The 15,673-nt window shown below is 42.9% G+C and overlaps 1 long non-coding RNA gene across 2 annotated transcripts in view; it reads right to left on the bottom strand.

Annotated features, from left to right (window-relative positions):
- The window catches only part of LOC143658081 (uncharacterized), a 144,804-nt gene that overhangs the window by 19,058 nt on the left and 110,073 nt on the right, over positions 1-15,673 (bottom strand). The window contains exon 1 of one of the 2 annotated variants that reach the window (XR_013163116.1): positions 9,507-9,569. The exons of the other annotated variant lie outside the window; for it this stretch is intronic. This is a non-coding gene — a long non-coding RNA (uncharacterized LOC143658081). Of the gene's footprint in view, positions 1-9,506; positions 9,570-15,673 lie in introns of those variants that run through there. 2 annotated transcript variants of the gene reach the window in all.

Raw genomic sequence — 15,673 nt, 5'->3', positions numbered from 1 at the left:
TGTTTTAAGGGGCCAGGGTTCAGAGGTGAGGAGGGTACCATCTTTGCCATCAAGAAATGTTTCCATCAGGAAACACCAAGGACTGAGGTGTAAACTGGGGTCTCTAGGATTATGGAGGATGGGAGATGACAAAAGAAAAAGGAACTCTTCCTTAGATGGTAGTATCTGAATTGAGTTTTCAAGTTCAGTAAGAGTTACCTAGATTAACGAAAGATAATAGGAGATCAATATGCCAAGGAAACATCACAGATAAAAGCCCAGAGCTGTCAAACAACCTGGTACAGAACTTGTTTTTTTCTGAGATTGGGACAAAAGGAGGCTAAAGAAGTCGGTAGTAACCAGACTGCCTTGGGGGGAGCTCATGAGCTAAGATAAGGAGTTTGAAACCCTTGCCCAAAGTCATGGGGGGAGGGGAGGTCACTGAAGAATGTGGCCAGAATGTGATGGGGAGGGGGTGAGGTTTGTTTGGCGTGGTCAGATTTCTCCACAACTTAATTTGATATTCAGTTTTTAAAAAAATTTTAAGAGGAGTGTTCACTAGTACATAAACTTGAGCCAGACATTTCCCAAAGCCAGATGGTGCTGTTTGCTCCCTGGATATAAGAAACCATTGTTTGCCCTGGGAGGAGACAGCTTCTGGCAGGGACTTACTGAATTGGGGAGCGAACTGTGTATTTGCTCCTGATCAGAGCTGTGCAGCCTTTTATGCCTTTTAACATGATGGCTTGGCATCTACACAGCTCCAGGATTGCATGAGCCAGAGAGAGCTCATATAAAGTGTCTTCCTAAATCCAACACTAAACCTAGAATGCACATGCTTGTAGATTATTCCGAAAGACACAGTAGATCCCCAGTATCACCCAGACATGGGTGAGGTCTCACTGTTTGGGCAAAGCCAAGAGGATCTGCTAATCACCTACCACATCTAAAAACCCTGCCAGGAATTGCAAGGAAAAAAGGCATTGCTTTGAATGAGATACCAGAGAAATACATGATTTATGTTTTTATTAAAGATCATTAAACTGAACCCATACCAAAAACAAAGTTGGAGACAGCGCCGTGTTACACAAGCTTTCATTCTGCAGACCCCAAACCCATGCAATTACAAAATGCAGCATTAGTTTTGTGTAAAAAAATATGAAAAAGTATAAAGGTGAAAATTGAAATTACCCCTAATTTCAACTCTCAGAGATGATGAACACAGTTAACATTCCTTCTAGCCTTTTTCCCATGAACACTGAATACACAAAGTTGTGGGAATTTGAACTTGGCAATCGTAGGTTTTTATGTTAAATCTTGATGTCATGTTCTCTATTGCTTTGCATTTACAGGATAAGTAAACTTATACAGTTTGCAAAGTTGATTTCATGTACTTTTTAACAGCTTTATCATATTTCCTAAATTTTTTCAATGGATGTTGGTAGGAAATTACAGGCATCCACTCTCACCTAATGCTTACCATTAAATACTGAATCATAATTTTTTAGTTCACATTATACCATTAGCATTTCCCCATGTCATTAAATTTTCTTTAAAAATATGGTTTCAGTGACGGCAAAATATTTCAGCGTAAGGATAATACATTCAATATTTTATTGAAATAGTTCCCTACTAATCAACATTTAGGATATTTTCATTAATATATACAATTCTATGATGAACTACACGTAAATCTTTGACCACATCTCTGATTATTTCCTTAGGACAAATCCCTAGAAATGAGATCTGTAGGTTTTTATAGGAGTTTCCCTTGATCTCAGAGAGGACCCAATATTTTCCAAAGAAGGCATTTCCTTGAAAGCTTCTAGCTTAGTCTGTCCACATATTAGTTCTTAGTTTCAACCTGCTTTTCTGTGAATCCCTAAGGCATCTTTCTCAATCTAGCCAGTTTAACAACCCTATATATCCTCTATAGACAACAACTTCTTGAGTTGATTTTCCCTCTTTATCTCTTCCCTACCTGTGCCCAGGTCAGACCATTCCTGAGCAAAATGGAGTATTAGGTACAAATCTCCCTTTTCTCAATATTTTCTCTTACCATATCCACTCTTCAAGGAATTCTCTCCAGAGACAGCCAGTGCCCAAGGATAGGATAGTTTATAAATGAGGTCTTAACTGCTTAAGTTCTACCTCCCAAAGTAGCTAATGGATCAATCAGTTATGACTTCCATGATTACTTATGCTTTAGAAGAGGATCTTAGAGAAAGGACAGTGCTTAACTCAAAGGAATGAATCACTAATGGTGGAAACATACAAACAAAAATCCAAATCAGAGGGAGTGCACAGGTGGTTCAGTGGTAGAATGCTCCCCTTCCATGTGGGAGACCCGGGTTCGATTCCCAGACCATGCAACCCCCTCAAAAAATTCAAATCCAAGATAGAGTTGCAATGTCAAAATGCAAGTAAGGGAAAGCTGTTAAAGCCATAGGTTTAGCTGAAGCTGCCTACCAGGAGCAAGAGAAGGAGGAAGAAAAGTGAGTCAAATATGGAGCCCAGGGAACACCACACTCAGGTGCAGTGGAAGGGACCCTCAGGACAGAGTCTGGAGGGAGTGGGCAGCAAGTGAGGTTGGGGGCGGTGACTGCAGTGAGATGGGATGAGAGGGTGGTCGGAGTCTTTGCCTGCCAGATGAGCAACAAGTGACAACCACTCCATAGGCTCAGATGAGAGGACATTACGCAGAAACCAAAGTTTGAGGATTACCCCAGTAAGTATAGGCTTGATAAGTTGTGGAGAGAAACCAGGAGCAGGGAAATCAGCCAGTAAAACAGTTTTACTGCTGTTTGCTGTTTTACTGTTTACCTGTTGGCAATAGTAATAGCTAATATTTAAGTATTTATGGTGTGTCAGGCACTGTGTTAAGTGTCTTATATGTATGAACTCATTTTAAACTAGCCCACAGGCATGCTGTAGGTGTTGTGATTACCCTGTTTTGTAGATGGGGAAACTGGAGTTACATGAATTGCCTAAAGCCACTTGGCTACTCCTTGGCAGGGTGAGGACCCAGGCCCGGGAGCGTAAGCCCCGTGATCCAGCTATGAGGTTGCCACCTTGCGCAGGGGGAGGCCATGGCAGGGGAAAGAAGGAGGACGTGTGTTCTGGGCAATGAGGGGCCATGGGAAAAGAAAGAAGACACCTAGTTCCCAGAAAATGTCAAGGCGGCAAAGCCAGGAGCCAGGAGGTGAGAAATGGGTGGTGTGGCAGGGCCACCATCGCTCCCGAGGGACGGCAGCCCAGCTGCTCCATCTGTACCTCAGCAGACTCGTGGATCATTCTAGGTGGAGGCTTAGGTGAGGTCTCTGCAGGCTCAGTACAGCCGAGGTTCAGAGTCACAGTTCCGTCTTCTCGGGCACCTGTGACGCGCGGGGCTCTGGGCTCACAACATGACGCGAGTGCTCTCATTCAAGGCCCAGCAAAACTGAAACAAGAACTAGTTTTATCTCCAGTTGATAAATGAGCAAACTGAGGCTGCAAGAAGTGACGCGATTTGCCAAAGACACACATCTATGAGGGCACCAAGACTGGAACCCAGGAAGGTTTTGAGCTCGAGTCGTGGCTCTCTTTGACCATGGACGTGTCAAAGACGTGTCAAACTGTGTGATTATGAGCCAATCTCAATTTCCTCGTTGGGCTGTTGGAAGAACCAAGCAGAATGAGGCATGGGAAATTCCTTGAGAACTGAAAAGCCCCATGTGTCTATTCCACCACGAGCCTGCTCTCCCTCGTTAGTCAGGACTGAGTTCAGAAAAACCATCTCCTGGGCTGCTTCCTCCGCGTTAGGGGAGATGAAACTGTGGGCAGGGAAGTTGGGCATCCAGCAGCGGGCTGTTGGGCAGGCCTGGAGGGGAGCCAGGCTGGACAGCTGGCATCTACATGGGGTTTTGCAGTTTACAAAGCACACTGACGTTTGTTATCTCATTTGTTTCCCAATTACCCCGTAAGGCAGGCAGGGTGGCCAGCACTCCCTCAGTTGGCCAAAAGAGAAAACTGAGCATTTAGAGAAGTAGAGAAAATGGTCAAAAGTCACGAGCCCATGAGAGGAGAGCTGGGCTCAAACTCTGGTCTCCTGCCTCCAGGCCCACCGCTGCTTCTGCGTTTTGTTTTTTTTGCGGGGAGGGCTGCTGTGCTCCCCAGTGCAGCTTCATCCCTCCACCCAGGAAGTGCAGTGGACTGGGTAATGAAATGGCAAATTGTATAAATTATGTATAGATGCAAAGCTTTGTATAAATTATGTATAACTGTATAATTATTTATAAATTGTACAAATTAAGCATACATTAATTTTGATCATGCAGTGTTTTTTCTTGTTTTAATTCGAACATTTTGGAAGGCCCTTGAAAACCCCATTGGCCTTAAGCACCCAATCTATAGAGTCTAATGGTTAAAACCACCTGTCCCCCAGCCCAGCCCCCCGCTCCAGCTCAGGGGACTCTGTCCTGCTCAGCTCACCTTAAGCCAGGTGGGTATGGGACCCCCTTCCCCACCAGTGAGCAGGACGCCGAGGGTCCCTTTAGGTTGACAGTCCCCAGGGGCTGTCACAGGGCATGTCCATGACTCACACTTGTCCTTCAAGTCTTAGCCTTTCCCTTGGAAGCCTTCCCTGACTCTGCCCACTGGCCAAGATGCCCCTTCCTGGAGCCCTCACAGCACCCAGTAATGAGCTCACTTACTCTGTGGTGACTGTCCGTTGCCAGCATGACCAGCGGAGGCCAGAGACTGGGTTGCATGTCTCCACCAGCTCCCCTAGCACAAGCCCTGTCTGTGAATGTTCCTGAAGTGAGTGAGGGAATGAATGGAATGGTGACCAGATGGAAGGTGATGATGTACATGCCCTTTAGCTCTTAAATTCTCCTCTATGCCTTCTCCTCTTTGTCAGACAGAGGAGGGTGGGGAGTGGTAGTAGAAACAAGGAAATAATAGTTTTTAAAGATTGCAGTTAAAGAAAGTTTTTTTTAAGGGCCCAACATTTTTAGGTCTTAAGTGATGTCCCCACAGCACCGGGCATGGCCAGGAAAGTGAGTTGTGCTAATGTCAGCCCTCATTCACTACCTTCTGGGTTTAAGGACAGTGAATTACCTCCTCTCCATGCCTTACCAGGCCATCATCATTCAACCTGCACCAATCAAGAGTTTTCTATGCAGCAGTTCCAATTTCTCCACTTCCTTTGGCAAACGCAAGTTTTTAAACTCCACCTTAGGGTTTTCTCCTTGGCCTATAAAGCAGCACCAAGCACTCTGTGTTCTTTGGGGAGACAGACTTCCTAACCTTTATTTGGAGAAGCAAGTATGTGCCAGAGCCCACCGTCCTTAGTGGGAAGTCTGCTTCATCTCACCGGGGAACAGTTGAGGGCAATTCCACCCCATGTCTTCCTTTAATGAAGTGGCACCTATTTGGATAGTAAGGAGCCATGAATATAGGAAACATCTTACAAATGCGAAGATGTCCTTTTTTATAGAAACATATAACGTATTTAGAATGTGTCCTGTAGTATTATTCTAATATGATAAGGATTCCTACAAGAAATTTATAGTGACTTGGCAAAATGTTTATGAAATAGCATTAACTTTAAAAGCAGACTGTAAAATTATACATACAGTGTGTCTTCAATTCTGGTTTTAAAAAGTGTATGCAGGAAAAAGAAGGACAGTTATCTCATTTAATCTTCACAACAGTCCTGTGGTATGATCAGGTGGAATGAATCTGGGAATTAAGAAGTTTGCCCAAAGCAACACATGTGTTGCCCAAGGTCAAAATGCATTTAAGAGGTTTGACTGGGCTTTCAGATTTCATCCAGAAGGCAACTTGGGAAGGGTGTAGGGGAAGGGGACACTGTTCATGAAACACTTCTGGCCCTGCTGCCAGGTACCTCATAGGATTGCATTTCCTTCCACCTTAGCCTCAAGCGTAGCCAAATGACTTGTCTGGGCCAATGAAATGTGAACTGACGGGACATGTCACTTCCAGGTGGAAACTCTGAGAGCCAGTATGTCTTCTCCAGGTCTCCCTCTGCCTAGAGAGTGTCCATCCTCCACAGAAAGGCTGTTCTGCCAGCTGAAGCCAGAAGGATGGATGATGTGAAGCAAACTTGACATGTAGCATGAGTGAGAAATGGTGCCGAATTATTTTAAGCCACTGAGATTGGTAGATGCTTGTCACCACCACTTGCCACCAGACAACCTGGCCTGTTCTGAGTGATTCGAGGGGATTGCGCCTTGAGGATCCCTGACATGAATTGCTTCCACATGACTTCTTAAGGGGAGGTGGCACAGTGCTGCGGAAAAGTATGGGTTTAAAACCAGCCCTGATAGAATTCTCACCGGCCATGTGTGAGATACAGGTTCAATTCCCAGCCCATGCATCCCCCACCCCACCCTCAGCCCCCAAAAGACACTGCGAACAAAATTCCCTATGATACACATATCACATATCTGCCTTTGTATGTGCGTATATAGTATAGATGTAGAAATACATATAAAGAGAGAGACACAGAAAGAAAAAACTAGTCATGAATTTCAACACAAGCCATTAACCTCCCTAAACTTATTTTCACATTTTAAAACCAGGTCTGTATGCTCTATAAAATTGTTGGACTAAATCAGTGTATATAAGGTGTCTGATGCTAAGAAAAAACTAAAAATTGGTTATTATGAAAACTGTTCTGCATGACTGATTTTTATAAAGATACCTCAATTCCAATGTATTTGTTAAACAAGGTATGGTTGCACATTTTTTTTATTTTGAATTTGTTCCTTCGACCAATGAAGAAAAGATGATGCTGATATTAGATTTCCCTCTGCCAAACAGCAATAGATAGACAATACAGAGCATTAAAATGCTGGTATATTTCTAAGAGGAAAAAATAATGGTTATAATCACTTAAAAGCTTGACATTAGTAAAAATTAAAATTAAGATAAAATTAAACAGAAGAAAAGGATAATATTATTGAAAATCCGTTTTAAAAATACAATAATTGAACTTCAATAGCACATAATACCAGTCTAAGGGAAAAATAAGGAGGTGATGGAACATGGCTTCCTGTGAATGCTCTGCCAAATACACAGCTCCTGTCCTCAACAAGCTTTCAGTCAAGCTGTTAATTTTTCTTCAAGAAAATTAAACAATGCAAAATTATCCAAATGGCAGCTGAAAATTTCATATGATTAGATGCCAGGATTATTCATCTTGTAGGTCTATTGCTGCATGAAATTGTAGATGAGAGAACGCTCCTATGACTTCCTAGATTGAGTCCACTGTCACCTTCACTCCATTCCTTCACCACATATGAAAAAGAAACATTTGCAAATATGTCAGATTGTGAATATTTCTTCATAATACAATGCATCGGAATAAAAATTAAATTGTAGATTTTTCTGTAGGAAGAGAAAAACTTTCCTCCAACCTTCCAATGCCATGTCACGTCTTCGTACCTCCTCCTTAAGACCCTGCCAAGACACTGGTTGGTAATTCACTGGTTAGAGCCCAGAACATTTCTCATATACTTTAACATTTTTTTACAGGTTGCTCTGCCTTAAAATGCAGAAGCTTAGATAGCAATCTCTCTCTCATGCATACCTTTAGCCCCAGAGTCTGTTCAGCATCATTTATGCAGAGAGAAATTAAAACCACCCTGAGAGATTCTGCGGCCACCCTTAACAGGCCAGCACTTAGTGTCCAGGACTGGTGGTGGGAGCGGAGGGTGATGGGGTGGGTGGCTGGGCCTTGCAGCTCCCACGTGCCTGCTGAGGCTGCCCTTCCCTTCGGGGACAACACTAACCACCTCTATGGTCACCACGTTTGTCCTAGAGGTATGGCTCCATTGAAGACATGGTCCAAAGCAAGACCCTCTGGGGAAGCCCATCACAGGGGAGTCTGTGAGGATAACTTCTCACTCATGCTACCGCTGCTGCTCTCCAGGACACCGAGAGGGGACAGGCTCCCCTAGGCACCAACTTATCTTACCCCACTCTACTGGACATATCACGGAAGGACAACTCCAGGCCAGCTAGCCCCCCGCCAAACTCTATCTCCAGGTCAAGTCTGTTTATAGCCAAGCAGCCAAAAGGCTGAGCATACCAGGCCAGGCAGATGGGATTGCTTGGGGCAAATAGTAAGTACAATAGTAAGTACAGAGAAGGGTGGGGCCGAAGGCATCCCCTCCCTGGCTAGTCCGTTGCCACATTTAGACAGGACAGACACTCAGTCAGGCTTATCAGCAGGAAGCAGCACTTCTCATTTCACAAACTGCTTCATCACAGCCTCCTCCAAAACCCAGACAATTTCTCTAACTTGGGAATTCTCTCCAGAAAGACTTATTCCCTGTCAGTGCCAGCCCATTGTTGCTTCATATTACTGTCTCTTTACAGTGCTCTTACTCTCCATACTAACCTGAGTGAAGTTTTGTAAAAGCCCAACTTTCACCCTGCTCTTCAGCTCTTTTCTTTCATGGTATGGAGCTGCAAACCCACCTGCTCAACACTGTTCCCTTCCATTCCTCTACACCCTCCTGAGAAATCTCTTCTTAGAATCTACTTCTGTGAAAAGTTTGTTTCCCCCTCTAAGAAGCTAGCATTTGTAATGCTCATAGACATGGAAAAGTATAAACCAGGTGATTTTCACATCTTTCCTTTATCTGCCAGAGAGTTCAGAGCCAAATATATGGTTCAATTACAGGGAACAAGTTGGGTCTTTGGTCTACATATCTACATCATGTTTCTAATTCATGCATCTCCATCTTATGCTCTATTTGTGTTTCACCATGTTATTATACAAGTTTTTATATAGATCCTTAATTCTTGAAAAAGCCAGTAGGGAATATAGATGATACATTTCTAGGTAAGAGGTTAGATAGATGATGATTGAGATAGTTGATAGATAGACAGATGAAAAGAAATTTCCAACTCATTGGCATCTATTTAGCCAAATCTCACGGTTGACTGTCCACAATTTTCTGAGCAGTGAGCACTTGTTTTTTTCAGTTCTCATCATTCTCTGAACTCTGTTTTCCCTCTCAAGAACCCACAGAATATTGTCCTTCAGGCAAAAAGGTTAAACATCCTGCTCCGAGTTGCATGTTGCAGCAGTCCAGCCAGGGTTGACGCAGGTCTGCTGCTTTCCAGCCTAATAAGCTTTTCACACTGTTTTGGTTTTTAGGTGGTTTACAACATGGAAAGCCCACAGTTACAGGCAGAGTCTGAACTAAATACATATTTTGGGTGTGTTCTAAACCTATCTTCATCTTCTCTTCAGTTGGGAATTTTTCCTTATCCTTTTTTTATTTTTATTTTTATTTTACGTTTTGCAGCCCATTTCTTTCTCTTCCATTTTCAATCCTATGCTTTCAATATTTTCTCTCTTAAAAAACAATAACAACAATACTCATAACTGCGTAGCCAGCCTGCAGTCATAGATATTTAATGAATATTAGTTCTCTTCCCTACACACTTAGACACATATTAAATGCTCCTCCCTTCCCTATGTGCCCCCACCCCCCAATTCCTATACTTACTCTTTTGCATATGCATATGAACTTATTATGGCCAAATGAACCAGCAGGGATGGAATAGATGCATGGAAACATCATTCTGGGAAAAAAGAAAAACAACACAAAAGCAAAAGCAAAAAAAACGTGTCAGTCTACCGAAACAATGACCTGTTTCCAATAAACTTTTTTTCATATCTTCAGCATATTTGATACTCGTTTTTGCATAGCCTGGGAAAATATTTGTCTGCTCTTTATCTTTCCATTATCATTATAGAAACTTGACCTTATTGAAGTCACAGGAAGGAAGTTGATGATTTGTAGTGGGCACTTGTCACTTCCCTGGCGTGTTTCCATTTTCGTGTGGAGATCCACGTGGTCCCAAGAGAGCAGATTGGACTTAGAGCTCCAGGGATGGAGCACATGACTTAGGCTCAGCCAATTAGCACCTTCCATCCACCTGCCCATTCTGAGTCACTCCGTGGTGGGTCATGTGACCTCAGGCCGTCCAATCAAATGAAACCCCAGGACTTTTGTTGAAATTGCTGAGTCCAGGCCCCTCTCTTCTTATCTGGAAATAGGAAGTCTAAATCTCCTCCCTTCATTTTGCTACCACGAGGAACTCTAGCTTGAGAATGAAGCCAAAATAATAGAGAATTGCAAAGACACAGAGCCAGAGCCCTGATGACATCATGAGCCTCTGTATTAGACCTTTAGCCAAGCCTAGACTTTTTAGATTCATGAATCATCAGATTTTCTTTATTATTTATGCTTGAGTTTTACGTTCAACTAAAAGCTTCCTAAATGTACACTGCTGTTGCTTTGAAATTCATGTAAATTGTATTTGTTTTTGATAGAAAAAAAGTTGTGATTCATCTTTGCTACTTCCTCCCTGCCCAATATCAGAAAGACACCCAACTGATGTAAGCTGCGACGGTGTGTATGTCTATGTATGTGTATTTTCCCCAATGATCAACACCAACAATCATCATTATCCCCATCATCGCAGTGGATGTGGCCATGATATGTAAATCAAACTCAGATGACCAAAGTTTACAGCAACACTTGAAATTTAGTGTCTCAGAAGCGTTTCATTTCAGCCCCATAAAAGTGATGGTATGCTGATTAAATGCTGACTGGAGGCTGAAAGAGTGCTTACTCGAAGTTTATAGGGGTGGAAAGGATGCATTCTGTTGCCACCTAATTTTTTTCTCAAAATATCGCTGCCCAGAAACAGCCAAGTGCATGTAGTTCACATGTCTTAAAGGATGGAGGTGTAGGCTCTCTTTTCATTTTTTTATACTCATATTTTCTGCCAACAATAACATATGAGGAAGAGGAAATGATGATAAAAAAAGAAACCATGTTCCTTTTCCAAAGAAAGCATTTGCTGTCTTCAGTTCCTTCGCTTCTGTTTGTTTGTTTGTTTGTTTGGGAGGTAGGGGGAGAAATAAGGCATTCCCTCTAGGAAACAGTTTTCAAATGGGAGTGCCCCAGCTTTCCCCTTTGTACCCTTTGTACTTAGCTCCTTTCTCCTCCCTTTCTCTCTGAGCACACAAAGGGCAAGAGGCCCTGCATAGATTTCCAAGGGAAAAGCAAATAACTAAGAAACAGTTTCAGCAAGGGAGCACTGTGTCCATAATCTGTCCTGTGGGGCTGCTCTTTGCACAAAGGGCAGGGATAAGAGGGGCCAAGATGGTGGGACAAGACGTGGTGAACAAACGAGAGAATTCTTTGAGGGCGGCAGACAGAGAGGCTGCCGGCAGTTTCAGGTGGGTGAACAGAGAGTTTAAAAAGAATTGCCGCGGACCAAATAGTTGGCTAACTTGTTAATGTTTGAGCTGTCTTTAGAAGAGACGTTGCTTCAAACTGGACCCTCTATGCTCACCATTTAGATTTTTGCAATAAATAGCTTGCTATGTTTGCCCTCTGACTATTCATTCTTCTATCCTTTCATCAATCCATCTAATCTTTGATGCATTTTGAATTGCAGACGTGGTATATTTCACTCTTAAAGATGTCATCATGCTCATCCTCAACTAGAGTTTAGTGCTTATTTACAGTACTTTTTAAAGGTAAGATTTATATAGAGTTAATTACACAAATTTTAAGTGTACTATTCCATGAGTTCCAACAAATGTATGTATAAGGCAACCCTTGTCAAAACCATTGGTATGGTGATGTCTTCTGAATGTGAACTTTAGTAGAGCTATTTCTCTGCTCCATTCATTTGTTCAAAAAATAGTTCCTGAGCTCTTCTATGTTCCAGGCACTGCGCTAGGTATGGGAGATACAGAGGTAAATGAGACATAAGCCGGCACAGGAGCTGACAGTTTACAGAAAGAGATGGCTATATTTTAATTGATTAATTAATTGAACTAAGTAGCCACAGTTGCTGTGGAAATCTGTCACATGAAGGAGGGGCCGGACAAGATGAGAAAGTGTTCCCCAGATGTCTAGAGACAGGAGTGTGCCTCAGCCTGCAGTCTGTGGCCCTGCAGGGTCCCTGCGTGGGTGAGATAGAGGGTGAGGGGGCGGCTGAGGCTGGGCGCTGCAGGACAGCCTCCAATGTCGTGTCAAGAACATGTTGGGAAGCTGAGGAAGGATCTGCCAGAAACTTCCATCAAGGTAATGTGGGTAAAATTCAGTCCATTTGACGTAAAGGGGAATGTAGATGGACTGACGGGGCGGGGAGGGGGGAGGTCTCTGATGAGAAAGAAACAGACATTTTGGGATTAAGGGTTAAATTATGCACAATTCTAGTCCAAACTCTTGGGGTCTTGCTGGACAGTATAAAACTTGGTTTCCATGCCCTCTTCAACCCAGGAAAAGAGACCTGGAGACAGCGTGGCCTCCAGTTCCCCTCCACTCACAGCACCAGACATCCCAGGGATTAAGGAAAACCCAATCTGGGAAACCTTGGATTTGGGGATAGCATTTTATTAATGAAATAAACTGCATTACAGGCACCTAATGATGATCATGGAACAACTTGATTAAAATCATTGTGAAGGTTTGTGCTGGCCTCTAATCCAGAGTAAGTCTTATAGCTGAAACAGTTCAATCACTTCTGTGTATACTAAAAGAAAATTTAGCAATCACACAAAAACGTGTCTTCTTGTGTGCTAAGGTCCCCCAGATAAAAAGTATGAAATGATCCAGGGTAAAATGTCAATTCTCATTCAATAGAACTGGAAATTCTCATTCAATAGAACTGGAAATAATTGTGCTGTTGTTTGACAGGTAGTAAAATCCCCAGTGGACTATTAAATCAATAGCTACGCATTGTAGAACACTGCCAGTTAAAAACAAACAAACAAAATAGCCAGGGCCTTTCCCTTGGCAGGGATGCCTTCTAAACTCCTAATGGATTTGCTATGAAATAAAGGCTGAAGGTGCAAGGCACAGAGTGAACACACAACAAAAACGAGCGCAGAGAGGGGCGGGTGGGGAAGGGAAGAGAGGCTTGATGGGGAACAAGGAGAGGAATCATTTCAGAGGATACCATGTCAAGTTTTTCCCAAGCTTTTAAAGGAGCTAGAGTTTTAAAAAGTAGCTGGAACTATCTTGCTTTAACTACCAAGCAGAACAGTAACCAAAAAGGATAAAAGTATTGATTGTGAGGATTTGGCTGCCTGCACTGTCCTATGAGAAACAATCCTCCCTCTCTCTCTCTCTCTCTCTTACTCTCTTCCCCCTTTATCCCCCCTTATTCTCTCTTTGTCTTTTAACTTGGAGACTCTCCTGAGCCATGACCAAAGTTACAGAACATCTCACTAGGTAACTGAAGAGTCTCAGAAGTTGCCTCAAGTTAGGACTCCATTAAGCCAGAGTGCAAGAGACCAGTTACCACCCAAAACAAAAACCCCAATATTCACCCACCTCTTTTCTCAGCTAAAAAGCAAAAACAAACAAACAAAGAAACTAATTGGCTTCACACGTTTTTGGCACATGCACAGGACTCGGTGTCTCCCTCTGCTCCTCTTCTCCCTGTCTTGGGTGTGGACTTCTCCTCAGGACAGCCTCCCCAGAAGGTGGCCACAGCACCCTTCAGCCTCACTAGCAACGAGTTTTTCATCTTTAATCATTCAAAAAAAGTTCCCAGAATCAAGTCCATTTGAACCAGCTCAGCTTACAGTGCCTGCCCCCAAGTGAAATGGGCTGACTGGCCAGGACTGGGTCACGTGACCAGCCTCCAGCTGGGCGGTGATGGTGCCCACAGGGTGTGAGGGTTGGGGGAGGGAGGGTTCCACAAGGAAAACTGAAGGGTTATTATGAGATAAGGCCCATAAGAGAGATCCACTAGGCTTCTGAGAAATTGAAACACTATTAAAAGCAGAATCCCCAAAGCAACCCTGCACCTCTACTGGTCCACATGGGGCAGGAGAGATGGGGTCCCCAGCCCTCTGCACTGAGAACCACTACTCCTGCGACCGTTTCCCTGCCATTATGTCCGCCAGCCCCGCCACTTACACAGAGTGGCCAAGAGCATCTGTGCTGGTTTCGGGAGCACAACAGTTCCAAGAAAGACAATCACAAAGTGCCCCCAGAAAGACTACCTCAAACTATTTTCAGTCCCCGCCATAACTGCTCTTCCCCAAATCTGTGTTCCAGCCACACCAGATTTTCCTTACCCCTGGCTTGCCTGTCACCCCTCCTGGAATTTACTGCGACCTAGTCCTCATTTGCTGAAAGCCTTCTTATTATCCCTCTGGGACTAGCTCCAATGCCACTTCTTCTCTGAATCCCCAGTTCAAAATGATCCTTCCCTTGTGTGACCTCCCATGCGCTTTGCTCATATTTTACAAGCACTCCATTCTGCTTTGTCTTATGATTGATTGTTTCTCACGGGTTGACAGAGTGGTGCCTCCCTTAGTTTCCTCTGAAGAGTCATCAACCCAGTGGCTCCACATGGTAGGCAGCCAGTGACTGTTTACTGCTATTGCTGTAGCTGCTGTCATCGTCACCCCTGTGCTCTCCAAGACCAGTCCCGGAAAGTCATCTGGTAATCAGCCCAGTAACCCCCACTCACTGGGACAGTAATTCTGCAGGAGAGTAATACGTGCTGAGCCTGAAGGAATTCTGCAGTCAAGAATGGTTTGGGAAGCCCTGGGTTAAGCAGTGTTAAAAAGATTTATTTAGGGCAAGATTTCTTGGAGTCCTTAACACATACATCTTCATTGTGAATCAACAAGAGGAGGCTTTGGTTTGGAGCATTTGAGAAAGAAATTTTTATTTCAGAAAATGCCCAAAGGCTGAACCTACCTGGCTCCAACACACAATACATGAAGAAACCACTTCTCTGAGTTTTTTTTTTTTTTTTTTAGTTGGAGAAGTTGTAGGTTTGCGGAAAAATTATACAGAAGATACAAAGTTCCCATACCACACCCCACCATCATTCACTCCCTGTAATAATGTTGTACAGTTGTTGCAACTGATGAAAAGACTATTATAGTTGAATTGTTAACTATAATCCATGGTTTATATTAGGGTTCCCTACCTATGTTGTATAGTCCTGTCTTTTTGAAAAATTTAGTCTAGTACCATATAAACAACCTAAAATTTCCTTTTTAAATCACATTCAGATGTATAATACAGTGTTGCTAACTAAATTAACAATGTTGTGTTACCATCACCATCATCATTACCAAACTTTTCTATCACCATAAAAATTCTATAATTAAAGCAGTAAATCCCCATTCCCTACACCCCAACCTGGCCCCTGGTAACCAATATTCTAGTTTATGACTCCATGAATTTGCTTACTATAATTATTTCATATAAAGGAAATCATGCAGTATTTGTCCTCTTGTGTCCAGCTTATTTCACTCAGCATGATGTCTTCAAGGTTCATTCATGTTACATGGGTCAAAATATTATTCCATTTTATAGTTGAATAATATTTCACTTTATGTATATACTAACCATTTTCGTTTTCCATTCATCCACTGATGGACACTTAGTTTACTTCTATCTTTTGGCAATTATGAATAATGCTCTTGTGAAATTAGCATGCAAATATCTGTTGGAGTGCCTGCTTTCAACTGTTTTGGGTATAGGCCTAAAAGTAAGATTGCCAGGTCATGGTAATTCTATAGTTAATTTCTGAGGAACTACCAAACCGTTTTCAATAGTGGTTGCACCATTTTACATTCCCATCAACAGTGAATCAGTGTTTCCTCCTCTTAAAGAGT

Source organism: Tamandua tetradactyla, chromosome 15, assembly GCF_023851605.1.
Source record: "Tamandua tetradactyla isolate mTamTet1 chromosome 15, mTamTet1.pri, whole genome shotgun sequence".
Classification (NCBI taxonomy): Eukaryota; Metazoa; Chordata; class Mammalia; order Pilosa; family Myrmecophagidae; genus Tamandua; species Tamandua tetradactyla.
This window is presented reverse-complemented; position numbering and strand designations above follow the sequence as displayed.